The following is a 25429-nucleotide window of genomic DNA, read 5'->3' on the forward strand; positions in this document are numbered from 1 at the left end:
TTCACACACCAAAGTTGAGTACAGTAACCTGAAAAAGTCACCATTAATGAAACTACTAGTTCCTAAAAACTGCAATTTGTGTATTAAAGTAACTCTGCGTAAGAATCACGTGAAAGTGGTTTTCCAATATGCACTAATCAATTAGTTTATATTTGTGCTAGAAGAAAATAATCAAAGGACGGAGTGACATGAACAAATAAATTCTTCTCATGCTTTAGAATAAGATCAACATTCCCTATCAAATCCATAAGCCTTGTTTTTAAAAGAACAGAAAAAAAGAAAAAAATGAATACACTTAGTTTCAGTTCTATCCATGAGTTATGATGCAAAGGAACCACAGTTCACTAGAGGTAAGATAACGATGCCATTAATGCACAAACCAACCAAAAAATCAATCACACAACTGGCTCACAATACTGGTGGTGGAAGATCACCTGACATACCTCCTAGCGGCTTCAGTCAAGGACCTCAGTGGATGTCTGAGCAACATCATGCACACCATAAACTGAGGCCCACAGGGCTTTACCACATGGAACCACTAGCTTTCAGGACCTTTAATGTGTCCTTAAAAATGGCATGTTCTTCTGGCATCTCCAAGCTACAACGCACTCATGAAGCTCTTTTGGAAGAGAGGCATTCCAAAGAGGCTCCAGAACCTTACAGCAAGACGGGGTTCTACTCAAGGACAGAGTGTGTCTTCAACTTCTTTGTGTCTTTATGAAGAATGTGATAGTGCTTGGCATACAGAAGATACTAAAAAATTACCAGTTAGATAGCCAAATAAATAAATCCTGCCTTTTGTCTTTTTTGTCCCGATATAGATAACTTTTCATTTCCAGAAACTGACTTTCTCTAAAAAAAGTAAAAGTCCTTCAGATCTAAAATAAACATAATTTACACATACTTGTAAAAAAATTCAAATTTCAACATGATCAAGCCTCAAGCTCTGTCTTTGTTCCATCCTTATAAATATTGGTAACGATGTTATTAAAATTGAAGTTGCTTGTGCTTCTTCTTTAGAAACAGATAATGCTAAGATAAAAATAAACTGTCAGACAAGCAGTGCTCACAACTGTTTACTGTATATAATTCGTTAACTGTATATGATTTGTTACTCTTATTTCTGAATTTTTAAGTCTTGATGAAATATTAGTAATTTGAAAAACACAACAATTCAAAAATGAATGTACTCGTCAATTTAGTAGTCTTTATAGCACCTCATGTAACATGCCAAGAAAAAATTCAGTTTGAGGCATTTAGTAAAAGCCCCCTAAAGAAAGAAGAGATTGAACATGATATGTGACATATTCTGGGACCACTTTTAAAAGGCCAATGGGGAAGGATCAATAGATTAAGTTTATGTTGACGTACCAATTTAAAGCCATTAACAGAAGAAAAAAAGAAATATTGTTTGAAAAGGACATTTGAGAGAGACTAAAAACAGCCATAGTGTGGTCATGGTCAATTTCTTTTCATCAGAACACTCAGTGTATTAATTTTAGATATGTTAATGCAATCTGCTGCAAACTAATTGCAATTGATCCAGAGACCAGCTTCAGACTGTTTCTGCACTGACTCAAAATGAAAAGCTGCTTAAAGTCTGTGGCTCTTAAATTGAAAACCAACACAGTGAACACAGTTCCAAAGCCACTGCTGATACTCAAGCTATCACTCCACAAAGTGATCGTTTTACAGAATAATTACCTATATTTGTCAATCCTAAACTTGGAAGAGTAGGGTCCCTGACTGGGTCTAAAACTTCATTAACTCAACTTCATTAATTAAGAATTTGTGATACGTCTAGACAGGAACAAGTTAAGTCTACTTTTGCATTTTCATGGCAAAGAAAAAAGAAGAGAAGTTACTAAGTAGAAGGATGGTGTAAAGCATGCTGCTGAATAATAATAACAACAATAATAATTGTTCTACCTATTATTGATGGAGCATTTCCTACAGGTTAGGTATTATAATCAGTATTTATATTATCTAATGGCCAAAAAAATCATGAGAAGTATTATTATCTTTCTCTGTAACTATCATTAATGAAAACTAACAAATATTCCTAACTGTCCTCCTTCCAGACACTTCTTTGCCTTAGCTGAAGTTAGGTGAGGCCATGTAACTAGTTCCAGCTAATAAGGCCATGAGTACACATGGTGCGTGACACGTTAGGCCCAACATTTGATTGTCAACCCTCCCACCCACCCAAACACTCTCTCTCTCTCGACCTGGGGATTGGCAATATTCAAGATGGTAGCTGATCTATGAGCCAGGGGTTAAAAGTGAGGACTGAACATCCCCAGGTAAATCACAATGAATGTGCAGTGAAAAATAAACTTTTGTGGACTTTTAGCCATTGAGATTCTGGGGATTATTTGTTGCTGCTGCAGAACCTAGCCCATCTATAGCACCTAGTCTGTCCTAATAAAACCATCTTACTGTTTAGGAAACCCAGGCTGAAGGTTAGTCACTGGCCCACTATCACAGGTGACTGTAAAACTGCAAAACTTCGACTGTAATACTACTGATTCCCTCCGTTTGTACTCTGGCTCCACATTCCCAGAGGCCTCTTGGTGATAAATACTGAGACTCGCATGAGCAAGATATTGCTGTCTTCAAAAGGTCAAAAATCTACCAGGAATAGGATTCTCATGAAACGCTGGCACAGCACACGTAAGGAAAAATGCAGCTGCTCCAGGCTTTGGGAGGGAGGGAAGTGGAGATGTGAGCAGGTGCTGTCCCAAGACTCTAAAATGGTAGAAGTAGTAGTTTACTCCAATTCCTAGGTAGAGCGACCTGTTAAAACCCTAGACTAATATCTTCACTGCAGAAGTCAGGAATCTTCCAGGGAATCTATGAACTCTGGAATGTAATGGAAGAGAGTTTAAAGATCATCTGACCCAGTGCCTTTCAGTTGTTTCTGCCAGTTATTTGCCTGCTTGCCTTCAAACTGTGTTCTTTGCAACTGGCTCCTGCCTAAATTTGAGACTGTTTGGAGATAGGACAGTGAGAAGAAGATACCAGGCTTCGGCTTCCTCTTTCTAAGTCAGGTGGCCACTCCAACAGTGACTGCATCTCCTCTGAAGCCTCAGGTCCCTCCAGACAGCCCTTCCTTCCATAACTCCAGCTCTTGCTGTCTCGCCACCGTGACTCCTGCTCCCACAAGCTGGCCTGGACTCTGCCAACACCACCCCCTTCCACTCCTTCCACTCCTCAGGCTGGTAGAAGGTTCCTAATGTTGCCAGTCTCTGGGTGGCCTCCCCAGCCCTGTATGGATTCTAATTGTTCTAATACTTTTGTCATGAATTATCTTCCCTTAACTCCTATTAAATGACCTGTTGCTCCACAGATTCTGAAGGCGCCCCTTCAAGACATCGCAGGGGAAGAGGAATGGCAGTGGGCCATTATAAAGGCGACTTTGGACCCTTAATCTGCAGCAGTTTCCCAGGAAGTCACATGTTCCATATACTGGGGTTCCAAGGTATAGAAAGACTACTGGGATCCAACCTCCTCATTTTAGAGTCAGAGAACTTGAGGGCTAAAGATGAGAAGTAACATGCCTAGGGATCCTACAGTGAGCCAGAGGCAGAATGAGAAATGGACTAATTCCAATGTTGTTCCCTTTTTTCATACAGATTTTGGCAAAGTGACCATATCAGGAACAGCATCATGTTCTCAAAACAGCTGGAGGGGGTGGGCCCCTGGGTTTGGTTACTTCTAGATTTGTGCGCTGACCTTTCCATTGCTCCCTTCCCTTCCATGTTTCTTTGACAGAGCAAGCATTTCTAAGCTTGGAGGGGAAGGGGAAAATACAACTTAAAAGAAAAGCAGCACATAAAGATTTAACAGCCAGTGGAAACAAGGGAGCAGAGACAGAAGAAAAAGAATGAAAAATGAGGGAAAGGACAAAGAGAACCAAGAGATAAAAAGACAATGACTAAGCAGGGAAAAATTCACAAGAAAACTCAAAACACAAAATTAGACAGCTCCACAGAAAAAAATGACATGACTGAGAAAGGATTCTTCACCCCGCAGTTTTAAAATCAGAGGTTTAAAGACTACTGAAATATCGCCATGGGAGGGAAAAAAAAAATTGATCAAGGGAGTATAGAAAGAAATGCCATTGAGCTGGGTGCCCCCAAAGGGAGAACGTGTGAGCCACATCTGACCACTGGCTCTCTGCACTCCCTGTCTTTCTTCAGCCTGACTTTCCACAGTCCCGCTTCACTCAGGCAGCATAACAGAGTCTGAGAGAGAATAAAAACTCACTAATAACCAGGAAAATAGAAATTAAAACAAAAATGAGAAGCCATTTTGCCAAAAGGAACAAAGCTGCCATTGGATAGGGGAAATAATGAAAGTTTGATAATGTCACTGGTGAAGGTATTTCTTTCTCATACACTAACCATGCAAATCAAACACCAGTATGACCACCTTCAAAAACAATGTGACAGCACTGATGGTAACCAGAACACCCACATCCTCTGAACTGTGAAGTCTACTTGTTGAGTGTTTAAACTAGCAAAACAGTCACATGTGTACCCAGGATACATACAAGGCTCTTCTGTGTAGTGTTGTACATAATAAAGGGGAAAGCTGGAAGTGACCTAAATGCCCATCAAAAAGGAGACCAGCTAATTAAACCACAATATATTCAAGCTATATGAAGCACTGAAAACTCCTGTGGCAACAGACTAGCACCACTATCCATGTGTTCCCCTCCATTCTCAGTTCTCTTGCACCTAGCGTGCCAAAACTTTCCAGCAACCCTCCAGCGCCCTTTTCCGGTGGCTGCAAGGACCTGGAAGCCACATGTGGAGACGGTGGAGTCAGAGGATTGAAACAGCATGGATTATCAAGTTACTACATGGAGGACCCTTGCCTTTGAGTCACACACTTACATGAACAAGAAATAAACCTTTGGGACTTCCCTGGTGGTGTAGTGGTTAAGAATCTGCCTGCCAATGCAGGGGACACAGGTTTGAGCCCTGCTCTGGGAAGACCCCACATGCCACGGAGCAACTAAGCCCGTGCGCCACAACTACTGAGCCCGTGCTCCAGAGCCCACGAGCCACAACTACTGAAGCCTGCACGGCTAGAGGCTGCGCTCCGCAACAAGAGAAGCCACTGCAACAAAGAGTAGCTCCCGTGAGCCACAACTAGAGAAAGCCCGCACACAGGAACAAAGACCCAATGAAACCAAAAATAAATAAATAAATAATTTAAAAAAAAAAAAAGAAATAAACCTTTGATTTAATAATAATAAACCTCAGTGGTCAACAGACCACTGAGATCTCAAGAATAACTTCTTCACTGACTAGTCTAGCCTGATAAGTATGGAGGCCTAACACTGACCATTCTCCAAGACACGTTACTAGAAGAAAACGGCAAGTTTCTTTCAGTATATAAAGTAGAATAATATTTATATTTCAGACACACGTGTCCACACACAAAGCAATATTCTGTATATTCCAAGGATAGACATATGAGTAAGTAAATGTATAGGAAAAGGGCCAGATGAAGTTCACCAAACTTAATGCCAGTAAATCTGAGGAGGGCAGACCAGGAACATGGTGATCAAAGGATGTTTAACCTAATCTATAATTTAAAACAAACAAATAAAAAATTATAGAAAAAAAAATTTATTATTTGTGGAATGAAAATCAATTTACTCAAAAACAACACTGAGAGGAAGTCATCAAACCTAAGCTTTAACCCAAATGCACAGCCTCGAGTCTATTAACTTGCCTAGAAAATGAAGGGCTTGCACTCGTACTTAAATGTAGCAGGGGTTCTTCAAATGTGGTGTGAAATCAGGGTGGGGGAGGAAAAGCTTGCCTTCTCTGTTACACAGAACTATCACCTCTAATATAAACTCCTGCTGTTAGATAGGAAGAGGCTCTTAAACCTCATTTTGAGCTCTCAACAGCATTGACGACAGTGGAATACAAACAAGGAATTAGCTGTAAACTCAGAGGAAAATATATTTCCCTCTCATTACAGGCAAGGAAGGCAGATGCTCGGTGGGGCAGTGGCATGCCAAGAGTTGGTATGTGTTTGTTATATTTTAGTTTTTGCCAATGTTATTCTGTATGCAAATTAGCACCCATAAATCTACCTTAGTCACATTACCTAGGAAATACTAGGTTTCAAATAAACGTGTTGGTGCAAATGAAAAGACAGCTATAACTTGATGTGTCTCAATATGAGTACCATAAAATAAAAGGCCTGCTTGCTTAAAACAGGCACTGATAAAGAAGCCACTTCACTGTTGCCCTGGAAAAGAGATTAAGTAGAATCTCGTTTATAAGAGGAAGATAACAATAACAACAATAATAATAACAGCACTTTTCTGTTTAGCCCTTAATATGAAAACACCAGCATGTCAACTCCTGCTTCACAAAGAAAACATGCTGAAGAGACAGATAAAGAAAAGCAGCATCATGATTAGAAACCTAAGCCTATGGAAAGGAAAGAATAAAGTCAGACTTGGAAGAAAGAGCAGGAATGTGAGTACCGAGACTCTGTTATATTTTACGTGCGTTCAGGCTAAAGTGTGGGGCCTTCATGTGGAGCCTTCATATGGGTAACCTTTGAAAATATAGCATCCTTTTTGTCGAGCTGGCCACTTGCCATTTACACTATCCCCATTTTGCACACTGTAAAGAAATTAATTAACCAATTAATGAGCCCCCTGTGGCGGAGTCCCTAAGCTCTAATAGGGGTACAGAGGGAAGCTACCCTCTAAGGATGAGAGAAATAGCTGAAATGAGTTTCATCATTTACAAGGGAGGAAACTAACAGGCCCATCTTCATAGGATGCTGTGAGGATTAAGTACAAGTCAATCAGAACAGCGCCCAGCATATAATAACTACCCAAAAAAAGGTTAGCTACTGTTATTTAATATAGAAATACAAAGCAGGAGAAAAGGGTGACAAGGAGACACTGAGGAATTGATAGAATGAAAATAGTAGGTGATCATATAAACAATAAAGAAGAGCCCTTGGTGTCCTGCTGCTCACTTTAAATGCATTTGGGGAGGTATTTTTAAACTCTAATAGTGGAATGTTATACTTAATTCACTGAACAGTCACCAAACAGTAATTTACAAGAGGAAGGACCACACAAATCTCACATTTGAAAAGCATCTAAAATGTGTTATCTGTGCTAGGTAAATTTATTTTCCATCTCATTTGAGCAGAATATCCCCATGTCACAGACGAGGAAGTGTGAAGGTGAAAGAAGTTAAGAAATGTGTCTAAGGCCATTCAGCTAGTTAAGTGAGAATCAAGATTTGCATCCAAGTTCCCTGCCTAAAATACCTATGAGTTTTCCATTATTACTTTTCTTTTTTTGTCTTTCTGTGAATCTTATGTCAACCCTTGGAACTACCACAGATAAAAACTATACTGCCATTCCTGACCTAAAAATACCTAGTTTTCTATTTAAAAGAAGGGGAAATTAAGCAGCTGACAAACTGGGAACACTAATAAAGATGGTGTGGTACCTGAAAAAACATTGTTGATGGGATGTGGTATTTAATTAGAGTAGATGGCTAGAGAGGAAAAGTACTTTAAAAAGTTTACCGGTTGTTGGGCCGTACCCTGAAGGCCTACAAGGCCTGTGCTTGCCCAGCTTCAAGACCAAAGAAACAGCCTAGAGTCAGCAACAGAGACATTAATAGTTTAATGGATGGAGGAGCTTATAAGTCTGAAGCAAGGTCCTGGAGTGACGCCGCACCACGTGCAGTAGACAGCGGGGAGGACATGGCGGCAGTCTTCACTGGGGTGGGGTGGGGGGGATTACCAGTTATAGGGGAACTGACATCAGGTGGACTCATTAGTTACCAGGGAAACCAGTAGAGGGGTTTCCTCACCATCCCTTGCATAAAGCCAATCATTAGCTGGGGCCTGGGCAAGTATGTAAGAAGGTCAATCAAGTGAGTAGGGTGTAGGTGAAGCAGCCACTGGTCAGGCCAGGGATGTACAGAGAGCAAGAGAACAGCCATCTTGAGTGGCCTGACCATACACTGATCAAGAGAAATAATACTTGAACTCTTCTTTACAACAAACTAGGTGAGGATCAGACTAGGAGCCTGAGGCCATTTGTGCCCCTCTTACAAGGCATCTCTGAGAGTACCGCTTCTCTAAGGCCCCACAGTAAGGGGGGGCAGCATCTGTTACAAAAATAAAATAAAATCATCTGTCCTACCAGGGAAGAATAGAAAGTTGAGCTTTCAGACTCTCTAGACACTGGATCATAGCCGGTTGCTATTTTAGATGTAATTCTTAGAGTGCCATGACAAGGTCTCCTATTTTAAAACTACACCAAATACTAGCTGACATGTGTAAGTGCTACAAAGCTGTGGAAGCCGTACTAGACACTAGAAAAGCATTACATCAATTAATTCTCACAACCACCCTACGAGGAAAGAAACCAGCAGAAGCCCGTTTTATAGATGAGCAAATTAAGGCACAGGAAAGCTAAGTGGTTAGAGGCAGAGCCACATTCCAATCCAGGTGTGTGTGCCAGAGTCCAGAATCTGTGCTCTTCACTGAGGTAGAAATTGTGAATTGCCTCCCAGCCCACAAAACTGGGTCCTGGGCAGTGAAATTAACTGGGGCAGGAGGAGAAGTGGAATGCTCTGCTTTACAGATTTCACTGCAGGACATTTACAGAGCTGAACTGAAAATGAGGCAACTGTGAGAAGCCAAGCAGCATGTCCCAAGGCAGGAAAGGCTCAGTGTGACCAGAACAAGGGGGAATCCTGGAAAGCATTAGGGTGGAAAGGTGAGCAGGGACCAGACCATGCAGGTGCTTGTAAGCTATGGTATGGAGTTTAGATTTTGTTTTTATTCATGGGGTGTGAGAAGATCAAATTCACATTTTAGAAAAGTCACTCTGTCTTCTGTTTACAGAAAGAAACCAATTACAAGAGGGAAGCATTAAACCAGACTAGAGTCTGCAATCTTTTTCTGTAAACAACCAAACAGTAAATATTTTAGGCTTTGAGACTAGATAGTCTCAGTTGCAACTATTTAACTCTGTCTTTGTAGCACAAGCAGGCTTACATAATACATAAAAGAATGGGCAGGGATGTGTTCCAATAAATCTTTATTTACAAAAACAGGATGTGGCTAGCAGGCCACAGTTTGCAGACTCCTCACCTAGACCACAGAGAAAGTGGTGGAGGGGGAAACAGAGAAGAATGGAGGGATTCTTCACAGAGTTTGGTGATGAAGCAAAGCCTACTCATGGATTAGATATGGGTTATAAAGTAAAAAGAAATCTAATATTAGACACACATACACATGCACACAACACACACACACATTTTACAAGGTTAATTCATTTAAGCCTATTGAGTTTTATGTACCTGCTAGTCATAAAAAGCATTTCTTTAGGAACAACCTTAACCTTGGATTTTTTTGCCCAAATTGGCCTTTGCATTACACTTAATTATTGACACTTCTGTACATCATTCCACAACATCAGAGCTGCTGGGTCTTTGATCTTACAACCTTCTTCCATTATTTAATATTGATCCCAGCAGGCAACAGGCAAACTGCCCTGCTATAGCACTCTCCTGCTACAGTGGCCCATCTGCAGCTTCTCTCCAAGGAGAAAACACAAGGCCTCCCTTGATTAAAGAGGCAGCAAGCAGGAATAGTAAAAGGGAAGAAATAAAATCTAAGGATAAATAAAATGTGGCATATCCAATGGAATTCCACAAAATGCTTCAAATGAATAAGCTGGATCTTAAAATAGATCAATGCAGACATACTTCCAAAGCAAAACAGAGAGAGGGAAAAGCAAGCAAGTGACAGACAAGAGGGACACATAACAGAATGTATACTTAAACAGGAAAAAATAATAATATTAAACAATCTTACAGAGATAAATAAAGGGGTTCAGCGTATGCCACTGCAAAACATGCCATTCAAGTATAAGGATTATTTTGAGCTGAAGGTAAACAAAAAGAAGCAGACACAACAAAAACTCTCTGCTCAAGGGGGCTTCCCTGGTGGCACAGTGGTTGAGAGTCCACCTGCTGATGCAGGGGACACGGGTTCGTGCCCCGGTCCGGGAAGATCCCACATGCCGCGGAGCGGCTGGGCCCGTGAGCCATGGCCGCTGAGCCTGCGCGTCCGGAGCCTGTGCTCCGCAACGGGAGAGGCCACAACAGTGAGAGGCCCGCGTCCCGCAAAAAAAAAAACAAAAAAAAAAACCTCTCTGCTCTTGACCACCCTTCCCTCCTGTCCCTGACACACACACACACACACACACACACACACACACACACACACACACACACACACACACACACACACACACACACACACACCAGGATGGACAAGATTATTCTTAATCACAGGAGACAAATCTAGACTCAGCACGGAGACAGCACCAGAGGGATCACACAATGAACCTACTAACTAGTCCTTACCTCCCATCTATTTACCTTCCCACAATTTGCTCCCCCTAGAAGCTCAAAGTCCTTTTCCTTTGTCCTGTCACTCCCATACACATTTACTGTTCTCTTAAGATGCTACAGGGCTTCCCTGGTGGCACAGTGGTTGAGAGTCCACCTGCTGATGCAGGGGACATGGGTTCGTGCCCCAGTCCGGGAGAATTCCACATGCCGCCGAGCGGCTGGACCCGTGAGCCACGGCCACTGAGCCTGCGCGTCCGGAGCCTGTGCTCCACAACGGGAGAGGCCAGAAAAAGATGCTACAAAAGCCCGAGTTCTGACCATCCTTTTGAGTTACTCATCACTGAGTGCTCCCATGTGTGTGTACACTGCACCTGTTACTAAACCTCTATTTGTTTTTCTCTTGTTTTTTCTAAGTTGCAGGACCCCAGACAATGAACCTAAGATGGGTAGAGGAAAATAGTTTTTCCCTCCCCAACATGTATATGCCAAGCTGGCACAGCCTCATCAAGCTAGTGTGAGGCATCCATCTGTGTGCTCAGGCCCTTCCAGAACACCAGCACTACAGCTGTGCAGAACAGGTGAGCTCAGGGACGCAGGGGAGGATACAGGTTTGCACCCATGAACTGTCTCAGGTTTGTGTCAGGTGACTTGCTATTATGTCAGGTTCATGTTCATTAAAGTCGAGCTTCTGCTCATTTCTAGCATAACTCTGGAAGTACTTTCCTGAAAATTAGGTCATCGTTTCACCTCATAAAAATGTATGTGTGTGTGTGTGTGTGTGTGTGTGTGTGTGTGAGATTTTCTCCACTCACTCAAGTGAGTCTCTGCGGAAGCAAAAAGGGCTTTGGGGTTCCAAGAATAGCTTTCATGCAAAGTGCTCACTGGAAAACAAATTCAAAACAGTGCAATAATACAACAGCCAGGACTCAACCTTGTATTCTGGGGCCATTAATTGCTCAGCTAACCCCAGCCAACCATTTTACGCATTTACACATGCCATCAGAGTAGATTATGTATAACACTCAGAGAAGGGAAAATGCGAGATATTTTTCTTCAGCAACCTTGCCCAAAGGTGTGAGAAGACTTACAGGGGTGTATTTCAAGAACTCCACCTCCAACGAGCTTGTGACACTAAGCGAGTAAAGCAGAGGTACTAGTAAAGCAGAACACTGAACTTTCCAGGATTGCTGGGAGGATAAAAACAGATAAGGTATGTGAAGGCACTTTGTTGTATGTGTTCAGCACGGCCATTACGAGGAGTCACATGTGTCAACTCAGTGCATCAGATTCAGCTCCCCAGTAGAGCCTGCCACCTTCCCTGCTCCATCCCCTTCAGTTCCCAATTTGTTAGCTCTCCTTAAATTACTCCCTGAAGTCCCTTCCAATAAATTCAGTAGAAAGCTTGCAAGGGGCAGACTTTATTTCAATCAACCCACTCATGCTCCTTCTAACAATCTAATAGCACTCAACAGTTTAGGATACATTTGAGTTTAATGGGATTTACCCAATACAAATAGACTTCTCATGGCTTCTTTATAGTAGCAGCTTTGAGTGACCTAGCTAACTCAATCTCACAGGTTCGCCTGTCACCTTGGCATGCTGAAGAAATGACTCAATAGTAAATGATCGACCTTTGCTGGGGAAATTCCTGAGATCATCTGACATTTTGAAGGTTTGCTGTACAGAATGATAATTGGCGTCTGCAAGGTTCCAAGTGCACTATTTATGTTTAGAAGGAGACTTTATTCTTGTTGATGAATGAAATATTACTACTCTGGAGAGTGAGGTCTTAGATTGTCTATCAAGAAAGATATCAACATTATTGAGAGTGTCCCTTTCTTCATGTTTCCATTGTCAGAATTCCCACTTATAGGAGAAATTAGAATCTCAAGTGTTAAATCTGATTGCCCAATATTCCATGTAAATGTCCTACTTATGAAAGAAAAGCACGTGCCAGATCTTTTGATTCATATTAGTCACCTGTTCTCTTGCAGTAATCTGAGTTTCTTTAGCCAAAGTTGGGAAGGCAGAGAATCGCTAAATTTTACATATATCTGTATGAACAACACATAGAAGTGAATCTTCAAGGCAAGCTTTCAGAAAACTAGATAACATGAAATGTCAAAATAATCCCTGAAAAGAGAATTTATACCACAGCATAGGATACATGACATTCACTTGGCTCCAGGAAACTTTTGAAAGAAATACTGTGCTTCATCTGAAAAGTCCACTGTGATAACAGAAAAATCCGAAAAGCACACACAGACAAAAGGACTCTTGCAAAATAGCCAATGTGACACTTAATATCTGAGCAGCAAATAATATTCTTATCATGCTATATCCTCTTAAAATTGAGAGATTCAAAGAAACCTAAGAAATCTCAACGAAGTTTAATGCTAATCATTTTTCTTTCAAGAACCTAGAGTAAAATGTTATACAATATTACTACAATTGAACAACTGGTCCAAACTAAAAGTTAACAGAGAAAATGAGAAACAAAAGAGCAAAATATGATGTACTGCCTGGTAATGTCATGATGAAGCGTTCAGGAGTTGATAGTGAGAAATGAGCTTAAAAGGGTGAGGCTGAAGACTTGGTCACCCGTCTTTGCCCTACCGCTTATTGGCAGATGACCTTTTACCTTCTTTACTTAAGTTAAATGAGACTATCAACCACCACAACCTTACAAGGTTGTGGAAAAGTGAAATGAAAAATTTCTGTGAAATCCCTCTTCAATCTGGTCTGGGATCAAGAAACAACCCCAGAAAGGCAAAAAATGCTGCCACGGTGGGAAGATGGTGCTGTTACTTTCCAGGCAGCCAGATCCAGCCAGCATCCAGTGGCTACCCAAGGATAAATAGCCTAAATAACTCTCCCTTGTTGGTCCTCACTCTCTTTTCTTGAGAAGCTCCTCATTTATCTCTAGTGGAGGACAGTCACCTCAAAAGTGATCTCTACAGATCCTGCCATCTTTGAGGCACCTGAGCTTCCCAAGGCAGAGGATATACCCAAAGGAAGTACTGCCACAATGATAGCTGGAGAAGTAACCCAAGACCCTGAGACCAAGCCCCCTCCCAAAAGCAACCCACCTAGTAAACATAACCTACTCTACAGGGTTAGAACTAGAGCTAAGCAGAGTGGGGACGCAGAAAGGAAGAACACAAGATTGGACCAGAATGTCCAAACAAACCAGTCATAGCAGCACTGGAGAAAATAATAAAGAAGAAGGGAATGCACCTAGCAGACCAGAAGTTGAGGAAAATCCCTGACTGAAGAATGTCAGACAAATAAGAACTAGACTGAAATAGAATCCTACAGCTAAAACAGCCAGGACAGGACTATACCAAAAGTGGGAGTAACTCTGATTATACTTTAAACTTGAAGGCTGGATATACAGGGAGCACAAGAGGGGGCCAAGGCAACCATTAGGATAACTGACATGACGTAGCACAAGATGTGCTAGACTAAACAGTAGTTGTGGGGTACCTGGGCCCAAGGGATGACACAGTGGTCCAGGAGACCTCTGATACCATGGGAAAAGACCAGTTACTGACACATTCCATGGGGCTACACCCTCTGCCCCTCTCATACAGTCACCGATGACAGGATGCTAAGCACAAAATTAATAATAATTAAACAACGGAGGCCCATCAACATCATGAAAGAGAAACAAACAGAAGAACTAATAACTGAGGGAAAAAAGCTCAGAGAGAACAAAGCACAAAACTGTGCTTTAAGAAGTGTAATACATCAGACATATCAGAGAATATTACATCAATCAAAAAATTTAACTAGAAATCTTGAAAATTTAAAATTGATCATTGAAAAAAAAACAGGCAAGAAGAGACAGGTTGAAAGTAAAGGGAATATATTCGGAAAATAAATTAATGCACTAGAAATTGGAAGAGAGACGTTCATGGTCAAATATTTGCCAAATACATAATTTTACTTCCTTCAATTTTACTTTACTTCCTGTTGAGAAGAAATTCTCAACACACATTATCTTATTAAAGGTTATGAGAAGTCCAACCATTTAAAAAATACGCGTATTTAGATACATTTTACAGTCTTCCCCAAACCAATTTTTACTTGACATCTGCTTTAGTTCCCATGGAACTAGTCACTCCTTTAGGAAATGCCACAGACTGCAAACAAATTCAAGTACACAACTAACCATAACACCAGACAGAAGGAAACAGGAGTTGTTTCACCTTTGTGTGAAAGTACTTTTGTTTATTCTGGTATTTCCACTTATCTTCTCATTGTTCTGCACAACCTCTTTGGGATTCAGTGCAGCAGATCTAAAGAGAGAGAAAGAGGGCACACACTTGGGCCTATCAGTGATGTGCCAGTTATTAAGCTATTTTTTATCAGCTCCAAAACCTCCTTTCTAGGTGCCCACCACTCTGCCGGCTGAAACTCTGCAAATTACCTTCTTCTTTGCCAGCTGGCTTCCCTTTAGATTCTGCCAACATGTGGCACCACTGCGAGACTAGAAGGCTGGAGGATGGAGAAAGTATCTGCTCCTTTCGGTGTATAATGTTCTTTCATCAGAGCCCCGAGCCACAGCTCTTCACCCTGGATGTAGCAGTGAGTTCCAAGAGCAGTTGATTTCAGTTTATAAAGTTCTGCCTACACTCCTAGAACAGCCATCAGAGCCAGCTAGGCAGTGCCTCTTCCTTAATGCTCTGGGTCCCAGCACTGCAGGATTCCTCCTCCATGTTTCCAAGTTCTTGGAGAGTTCCAATCATTTCCTTTTATTCCAGGGGTGGTAGCTGCTTCCTGCAGTTACAATCCCTGCTTTAGTCAGGGTTCTCTTTTTGCCCCTGCAGTCCTCCAACATTTCTTTAATCAATTTGCTACATTAAATTATCCCTGTTAAAATGATTAGCGCAGTTTCTATATTTCTGACTGGACTCCAATGCTAAAGCAGGAACGGAAAGTATGAATACAGAGAAATTTAGACAATGCTGTCCCCCTGTTTTGTAATTCCTCACTTGTAACTAATATTATATATTTATAGAGCTAGAATGCCAGGTCCATCAGGCACACACTTGTTTTGTTCACAGATAAATGCCAGTGCCTAGAACACTGTATGATACACAGCAGGTACTCAATTCAGTTTTTTTTATGGAATAAACGCATTTATGAATGTTCAAGATGGACAAAGATACATCTACTCCCAAATTCTCTCAGGCAGACTCTGATATGCAGTTAGAAGGAATATTTTGACAGGCTATTTGGGGTGAGCCTCCCTGTTTATATATTTTCTCTGGCTGCTTTCTCACTACAAGTGCAGAGCTGAGTAGTCACAACAGAGACTGCACGGCTGCAAAGTCTAAAATATCTACTCTCTGGTCTTTTAAGAAACAACTTGACTACCCCCTTCCTTAGTATGAGATGGGGACAAACTACTTGAGAGTCCAGAGGAGGAAACTGCTCCTCATACCCTCCTACACCAGTATGGAGAGTCCCACAGGAGAGTTTTTTACCTCACTAGCTAAGTAAAAACATACAAGTGTCCTTCCAGTGCAGATACACTAAGACATTACTTCACTAAGTAAAATCATGCTATGGAGTTTGATAAGCCTCTGTGACTGTCATCAGCAACAACCTGCTAGCCCATATCGTATGTCCTTTCTTACCAGTCCAGATCATGGGAGAAGAGGTCTACTTCTAGAGAGATAGGGCAAAAGAAAAGGGAGGGGAATTCTGAGTATGCTGTTTTATTTCCCAAATGAGAAAATGCAAAACAGCCATGGATTAACTCAGCATGTGATTCCATGACAGGGAATCAGGTGGAAATTTTCACCCAGGGGCTATCAAATCGAAGTTTTGAGCACATTTTCTGCAGAGCGCCACACATAGTCCACTTCCCTGAGAATAGTTCCTTCTCTAAAACTACAACGGTGAAAGCAGCATGAGAAGCTCCAGATGTAAATTTCACTTTTTTCTAAGCCTTTCTCTGCTAATTCCAGACGTGCTCCTTCTCCTCACACTAATATCATTTCATTATGAGAAAGTCTCAAGAGCAGACACTAATTTTCACAAATCCTCATCTATATCAAGTACTGAAAGAGTGTGTCCCGTTATTGATGGAAAAAGAAGACTAGTCATGAGTAGAGTCCCCCAGCCTCATCTCATCATTGAACAGCAGCATATCCAGAAGCAGCACCAACTTTGTCCCATACAAAACTTGCCTAACTCAGCTTATTAGATAAATGGCCTTTTAAAAGTTTGTTTAAATTTATAGGTGTGGCTTATAAAATAAACTTTATGCACAGAATGCTACACCCCGAACTGGCAAGGGTGCTCTCCTCTGAGGAAGGGGACGGGGGTGTGGGAGATTTCATTTTCTTTATAATACCGGATGCTTTTTTACATCTTGTCAAGGGCTGCTTTCACACTGCAGTTGATAGAGCTGAGTGGTTGCAACCAAGAATGTAAGGACCAGGAGCCTAAAATATTTACTACACGGTCCTTTACAGAAAACGTTTGCTGACTCCCACCAAAACCTGTATCGGCATTCCACTCCCAGGTTAACCTTTCTCACTACAGTCCATCATCTTCCCTCATAGCATCTCTCAAAGGGCGACTGACTACATATTTGTGTGATTTGTCAATGTCTGGGCATCCCAAGAGACTATGATGGCCTCAAAGGCACAAACCGGGCCTGATGCCTTCACCAATGCATCCCTCGTGCCTGGACAGTCCTGGCACGTACAAGGTGCACTGTAAGTATCTGCTGAGTGATAACTAATTTATTAGATGTAAAGACCACAGACAAAATGATCTCAACCTAAAACTGGGGCCACCAAACTGCCTTCAATGGGAGACAAATAACAGTAGTTCTTGTGACAATAAATTATATTAGACAAGGCCAGGCACTTCCTGGGCTAACAGTTCAGTAGTCATGTTTCTAGAATGATATAGTTTTTAGTCTATATGCCCACCATTTATCTCTAAGACTCCAAAGCTAAGAAGCTTCTTTCTACATTCTGCCATATATTATCTACAAATGGCAGTTCAAACACAAACTCTACAGGGAACATGTACCTCAGAGCACATTTATTTAGCACCTACTATGTGTCAGGCATGCTTAGACACACAGTAAGGTGATTAAAATCATGGACTTTGGAGAGAGAGACCTGCTTTTGAGCCCTTGTCCCGCTATGATGATGACCATGATCATTAATGGGAAGTGACCAGGGGAGGTGACTCTGTCCCAGTATGTTAATTTAGAAACAGCAAGGTAGGAAAAGGATTACCCCCAACTGCACATGGAAAACTGAAGCACAGGGAGACTAGACATGTTTCCAAGGTCTTAAGAATTCAAACCAAATTTGTGGAGCCCATAAGCTTAATCACTATCCTGTCAGGTTATCATCTGTCATCAGTGAGATCCTCCCTTTGAAGTATGCATCACAGTGCCTAACACAAAAGACACTCAGTAAATGCTTTTATTATAACTATTACATTGCCATAAACATCTACACAGTCAAGAAAATAACCTATTTGGTATTTCATGGATGTAATGAATGTGTACAACGATGCTTCATAATTCTTCATATTCAAATACAAATCTGAGTTGTACAATTTTGCTTTTCCACTGCCCTCATCCCTAGAACCCACAAGTGTAAAAGGATGAATGTACAGGTACTGCATTTTTTAATTAATGTGCTTAAGCCATAAACCAAAATGCAAGAACAAATTAATAATGAAAAGTAAAACGTTTTTAAGGTTATTCAAAAGGACATGATTATATTTTTCTGGCTGTTTCACAGGCTGATTCAGGTAAAATTTCTCTAATTCCATGTTAGATAGAATTACTAGCAGGATGTATCCATTAAATATTTATTATATCAATATTCAAAAACATTGCAATACATTGCAATCAGTTTCTGTAGTGAAATCATTTACACAGAGGTCAAACCTTTAAAACACTGAAACAGCAAATGGATTTTGCATGTTTTCAAAAACCAAGTTCTAAACCCAAATCCATACGGTTAATATACCCTGACTCCTTCATTGTATATTTGATTTCCTCATGTCTTATAACCTATAGAATAGTGTTAAGTCCCCAAGTCTACATGAAATTAAGGATATATTCCATAATGAAATGCCAGGAAAATAATCTAGTTGTAATAAATATCAATTAAAGAACAATGCTTCCAATCAGTGTCAACAAGTTTTCCTGGCAACAGTAAAGCCTAAACGTGTCTAGGCAAATAAAGAAAAGTAAGATTTCAATGGACAGCTGTTTAATGCACTGGGTAGGATGGGAAGAGTCCTCAAAGGGAAAGCTGTATAAATGTGGCTCTTATTCAGTGCAGTCCCGTTCCTTAAAGGATGGAATTCTCTCCAGTTTCTGTCTCATTTTGATTACTCTATAACACCTTCAAATATTTTAATATTTTTGAAATTTTTTCTTATTTTGTCAAGAAGTTATCACTGTTTTATGTGTTATCTGTTAGTCCAATACAAGCTACTCCATTACTGAAATAAAGTGTCCATTCTATAACCATGGGGTTCAGAAGAGGACAAAGTTCCAGATGTGGTCTGAACAATATGGAACAGAACAGAAACACATCTCCATCCTGGACAAACCTCTATAAATTACCTAGGCCTAATAATGTAACAGCTTCCTTTTGTATCCACAGAGACCCCGTGTCATCTACTCAGTAAACTGCAGTGCTCAGTGTATCATTAAAAGCTCTTTGGTGCCATGGTAGAAAGGGATTCCTCTTTCCTTTGCCAATTCTTGACCAGGACCACTACCATCATCAAGGTTCTAGTCAAGAGTCTGTAGGACTCTAAGCAGATTTCAAAATTCTAGCCTAAACAAACTATTATTTCTCTTATAAGTAGTTTATTTTCATCTTCTCATTCTAACCGACTACACTCAATAATTTGCTCCTCAGTACAAATAAAAATTTCAGTGGTATTTTAGTCACAAGAGTCAATAAACAATTGCCCAGACAGAACCTAACTCAACTGAGATAAGCTAACTACTCACCGGTTAATTATCCCTTTAACTAAATTAGGGTTCAATCTTTGGGCTAACACAAGTATTTCTTAACCTTACCCCTACCAAGTTCATGCCAGTCAACTTGATAGAACACAGTAGCAGGAAAATGGTATTTTTCACATCTCCTTTACTCAGGAATTTAGTGGAACTCAGTCCAGACGATACCTATCTCCCAATCCAAACCAAGCTTCTCAGACAGTGTACCCGAGTATATACCATACCGACCTATCTTCCTCTTTCACTTGGCTCCCGGCTTTACCATTTTATACCTATGTATTCAACCTCTAGGCCTTTATTTCCTTAACCATAAAATAGGAATAATAAAACAGGATTACCATGAGAATAAAATGAGTTACTACATATAAAGTGCTTAGAACAGTACCTGTTGTGTAATGAGAGCTCAGAAAATATTAGCTGCTACCTTTATTATTACTGTGATTTTTATAATATTCAACACTTCTTCCAACACCATGGTGAAGAGCCAACAAAGGAGGTAACCCATGACATTAGAATGCATGAGGGCAATCTTCACACACCAGTAATTGTGCAAAAGAAGGGGGAATGGTGGCAGAACCATCATTCTTAAAACCTCATATCAAACTCCTGCCTTGGATGAGGCTTTGCACTAGTTCTAAATATTTTAGACCTCTTGCCTGCCTTCTAAGCCCAACAACTGTGAACTGTGAACGAAGCATAAAACTCCGACGGGCAACTGAACGGTGGGAAAAGAGCATGTTTACATAGCGTGTATCAGACGCAAGTGAAAAAAATAGCTGAGTTCTCAGTGAAGAGTGATTCACAGGTGACACACATTCAGACTCAGACTACAAACTCTGTCTCTTGGGCAGCTGCTCAAATCTTAGTTCAGTTCTTTTTCACTTTAGCTGGGTCACTTGCAGTCAGCCTCCTGCACACATCCTTCAGGGGATACCTTCTGATTTGGGCAGTTTATGCAAAGAATCCAGGACTCACCCCTCTGTCTCTCTCCTTTCTGGGATATCCCCTCACTTTCCAGCTGCTGTGGTTATCCCAAATTCTGTCCTCTGGTTCTTCAGGGCAGAAGGACTATAGGTTTTCTATTGGAGTTTTAGATACCACTAGAGCCTGTTATCAAGAATAATCCTGGAAGTAAAAACTGGAAACTCAGTACACCTGTCCCTTCCAATTTCAACTTTCCTCTGGGATCTTCCTGCTTTTCTTCACTATCCAGAACCTTCAAGTTCTTGGTTTCTGCATTTTTTCCAGCATATATAGTCACTAACGATGGAAAGTTCAGTCTGTGAAGAGCTTACATGGCCATACTGTAAATGGAGCCTGTCTGATACATACGCAGGAGGAATTCAAGCAGAGATAGTTTTTGTAAGTTCGTGTTATTAAAACAGGAAAGAGTTCTCACCTTAAGAAAGGAGTCACTTCCAAGAACAAACTCCAAAGAAATGAACAAAGACTAGTCAAGGAATAAGTCCAGTACTTTGTTCTGAGATGCACACACTATGTAGGCAGCTTGAGTGATCTGAGGTATACATGGGAAGTAAGATAATACAGAGAGGTCCAGCAAAGGGAAAGATCTTCATCCAAATAGGTAGAAAAATGGGAGTTCAAGGCAGAAATTGAGAAAAAACAATCAGCTGATATTGTAACTTACTCAATAGGTCATAAAGAGGGATACACAAGTCTAGACCTAAGACAACCAATATCAGGATGAGGAATGGCGAAGGGCCTGCCAACTCTGACCAGATGGGAATGGCTGCTTGGTACACTATGTGCAGAAGGTCCCAGGGACTTTGTCTGGGCCCACCAGAATAATGCCATGTTTGACTACTGATGCCGCCACAGGAAGAAAAGAGAAGCAGCACAGTCCCATGTATTCACAAGCCAAGATCAAGAATAAGGTTATCGAACTCGAGAAGGATAAGATGGGACAGATTCGTCAACATCATTATTATTAATAACACTGAGTATCTTCAATATGCCCAGATGATGTTTAGAGTAATTCAAATTTAAGTGAAATCAAAAAGGGATATCAGACAGGCTAAAATAAAAAAGTGCCTTGAATCTTAATAAGCCCACAGTACATGAACTGCCTCTAATTAGATTCAGGAATATGACTCCTTTTGAAACCAACCAAGAGAAAACACTTATTCAGAAGATTTCAATGAAAAATTAATAACCACTTGGTTCCACTTTGTCATGCACAGACCTCAACAGTGGATTTTAAGAACCCCAAGTACAGTGTGTCTCAGAGAAATTATACTCGTGAGTCCTTCAAGAGCTAGGACATTTTAATCAATAAGGTGTAAGGGCAATATAGTGACTTACATAAGTGAACAAAATACTTGCTATTCAAAATGAGTGAAGTCTGTCACAGAAATTGTTAAGGGTTTCTATAACCATTAATACTAAATTAACAAAGAAAAAAGCAAGCAAAACCTGCCCTCTAACTTGCTTTTCACTTTCTAGTTAACCAACCCCTTATCTGGATAATGGTGGTTAAGATTTTTTAGAAGTTATTTGGCCTTATGCCTATCTTTTCTGGAGACATGTGACTTGGCCAAGGTAAATACAATTACCGAAGGGAAGCATCTATGCCTCTGATTTCTGGTTCACGTAGCCTCCCCTTATGCCATATCATGAAATGCTAAGGAGGATAATTAAACAGAGTAAGTGTATAAGTTTCACAACTAAAAGGCTACCATAAAAGTTAGCAGTATGGAAACCGATCAGTAGAAAAAATGAGGATGGGATTTTCTGGGATATTGGTAACTTTATATTTTGGTTCTGAGAGTGATGTTCACTTTATAATTACAAATTAAACTACACATATGTTGTATAGGGGCTTCCCTAGTGGCGCAGTGGTTAACAATCTGCCTGCCAATGCAAGGGACATGGGTTCAAGCCCTGGTCCGGGAAGATCCCACATGTCGCGGAGCAACTAAGCCCCTGCACCACAACTATTGAGCCTGCGTGCCACAACTACTGAAGCCCGCGTGCCTAGAGCCTGTGCTCCACAACAAGAGAAGCCACCACGATGAGAAGTCCGTGCACTGCAATGAAGAGTAGCCCCATTCACCACAGCTAGAGAAGGCCCGGGCGCAGCAACGAAGACCCAACACAGCCAAAAATAAATAAAATTTTTAAAATGCTGGTAGATATATATTAAAAAACAAAAACAAAACAAAACTACACATATGTTGTATAGATTTGTTTTCAGTATTTTATGCTATATTTCACAATTTTAGAAAGCTTGAAATAAAAGTGTAAGCTTTGAAGTCCCATAGCCCTAAATTCAAATCTAGACTCTATCATTTACATGTTGGGTGTATTTAGGCAAACTACTTAACCCATCTAAACTCCAGTTTCCTCTTTCGTAAAATGAAGATAATGACAGATAATGATAATGATAGTACATACGTCATAGCATTGTTGTGAGTGTCAAGGAGAAAATGCAATTACAGTGCTTAACCTGGCACTTAGTGGGCTCTGTAAAGGCTAGGCTGTCTAAAAGCTCAGAAACTGCCTCCGCCATCACTTCTAGGCTGACACACATCGACACATTTCCAGCTGGTAGTTTCACTTGACCTTTCACCTCTTAGCTGACAGTGTGCAGCTGTTCAAACTGCCTTAGGATAGCAGACAGCTGAATGTAAATGCAGACCTTTTACCTTAGCTATGAGCTCCAGGGATTAGGAGATGCCCTCAGAGCCTAGGGATGGGCAGGCTTGGTCCATAAAGAAAGCCAGCAAATGGATATTTGAATATAATTTAGGATCACGAGCCACTGGTCTAATCCCAAAAAGAAACCAATAAGGAAAGCTGCAACTGGAAGGCTTTGTGGCAAGCAAACAGCCATTTAGGGAGGCATATGGCATAGAAGGAATCATGCAGATTTTGGAGTCTGACAGACAGAGGGTCCACGTCTTAGCTCTGCCACTGGACAGCAGCGTGGCCATAGCAGACACTGTGACTCCCAGTATCTTTTCTCAATCATTTAGTAGTCCCAGCCAATGATGGGAATCGCACCTCTACTGGTCAGCAATGAGCATATGACCTAATCCTCCCCTGAGACATGTGAGAGGAAGCCTGATGGGAGGGTTATGGGAAGAACTTCCTTCCCCAAGAAGATTAAAAAAAGAGAGATCATTTCTATTTTTCCTCTGGATGTTGTCTCTCTCCCAGAAATGCTAAAGTCACCTTGCTTCCAAAATGAAGGTAAAACCAGTGCTAAAACCCTCACAGCAGAGGAAAGCAAAGATCCTGGAGTCTCAATAACATACATTAAGCCACTGAATCACCCAACCTGCAGCACAACCTACTGTGGAGCCCCTGATAATTGGGATAATGAATTATTTCTTACTTAGGCCAGTTTGAGTCAAGATTTTTTTACTTATAGCCAAAAGCTTTCTAACTGAAAACAACTTCAGATTCCATGAATTTCAATTTCCTCATCTCGAAATTGGGTTATTAATGTTGAGCTTGCCCAGCTGTGGAAGATTTAAGAAAAAAAAAATTATCGAAAGCAATTAGGGGGCTTCCCTGGTGGAGCAGTGGTTAAGAATCCACCTGCCAACGCAGGGGACACGGGTTCGAGCCCTGGTCAGGGAAGATTCCACATGCCGCGGAGCAACTAAGCCCGTGCGCCACAACTACTGAGCCTGCGCTCTAGCGCCCATGAGCCACAACTACTGAAGCCCACGCTCCTAGAGCCCGTGCTCCACAACAAGAGAAGCCACCGTAAAGAGAAGCCCGCACACCACAACGAAGAGTACCCCCGCTCGCTGCAACTAGAGAAACCCTGCGCACAGCAACAAAGACCCAACACAGCCAAAAATAAAAAATTTTTTTTAAAAAAGCAATTACGGCAATGCCTGGTAACTATTAAGTATCCAATAAATGAGCCCTATTTTTCAAAACACAATATTGAAAAGAGTTCTCATGAAAAGGTATTAAAATATTTATTCTCCTTTATTCAAAAATTCATAAAATAGACTCGAGTGTTTTTCTTTTTTCTATACCAGGGCTAAAATAGATCCTGCAGATCACTAGAGCATTGGTTCTCAAACATTAATGTGGAAGATGTTTGTTAGAATGCAGATTCCTATATTTTAACCATAGATTATATCCAAGGGGACCCAGGAATCAGCATTTTAAACAAGCATCCCAGGTGATCCTGATACAGGTGGTCTAAGATTCACACTTGGACCTTTCCAGTTGACTCTCCAAACAGCCTCCTAACTCTGGACTCTACCGCTACTTCTGTGGCTACAGTCTACTCTCCATCCAACAGTCCAAGTGGTTCTTTGAAAACTGAACTCTAATCACATTGCCTCTTTGCACTAAAACCTCCATTTGTGAAACTCAATTAAAACACTTACTTAAGCAACATGGCATAAAATAACCTTCAATTCCTCCCCCAACCCAAATATTTATAATACAGTAAGACCCTGAGATACACCCATCAAGTTACAAGAATTCAACTTAATGAGGAGTTTCATTTAATAAACCTGGTTCAACTTACATGACATTTATTTACAAGGATCATTTCTGATACTTCATGCCTTGTGAGCAGCCAAACGCTGGGAAACAAGAAACATCATGCAAGCAGCCTTACATTTGTACATTTGATGTAAGTGTACTCATGGCTTGCTAGCTCATAATACATACTAATTATCCCATGTATCACTTGCATCGTTTTCATTGATTTTTTTCTGTATGCTTTATAGTTTTCTTGAATAGAGCTTGCATTCAAGTTTCAATTACATAAACACTGAGTATCAATGAATACTTGGTAAGTAAACTAGTAAGTGCACTATATAGAAAGCTAAAAACATGCTGAAGGAGCACAGGGAACAGACACATCACAAGGTAAATAATGAAAGGAAACCATCTCGTCATGTCGTGTCATGATGACTGACTTTAATTCCTGAAAAAACTGTGTACATTTTAACAGGGTTTAGTGTTGTTTAGC

At 40.8% G+C, this 25429-nt stretch overlaps 1 protein-coding gene across 11 annotated transcripts in view; it reads right to left on the reverse strand.

Annotated features, from left to right (window-relative positions):
* Nucleotides 1–25429, reverse strand: part of SUCLG2 (succinate-CoA ligase GDP-forming subunit beta) — a 434144-nt gene that overhangs the window by 374538 nt on the left and 34177 nt on the right. The gene's annotated exons all lie outside the window — the stretch shown is intronic.

The sequence above is a fragment of the Stenella coeruleoalba genome (assembly GCF_951394435.1).
Source record: "Stenella coeruleoalba genome assembly, chromosome: 10".
NCBI lineage: Eukaryota > Metazoa > Chordata > Mammalia > Artiodactyla > Delphinidae > Stenella > Stenella coeruleoalba.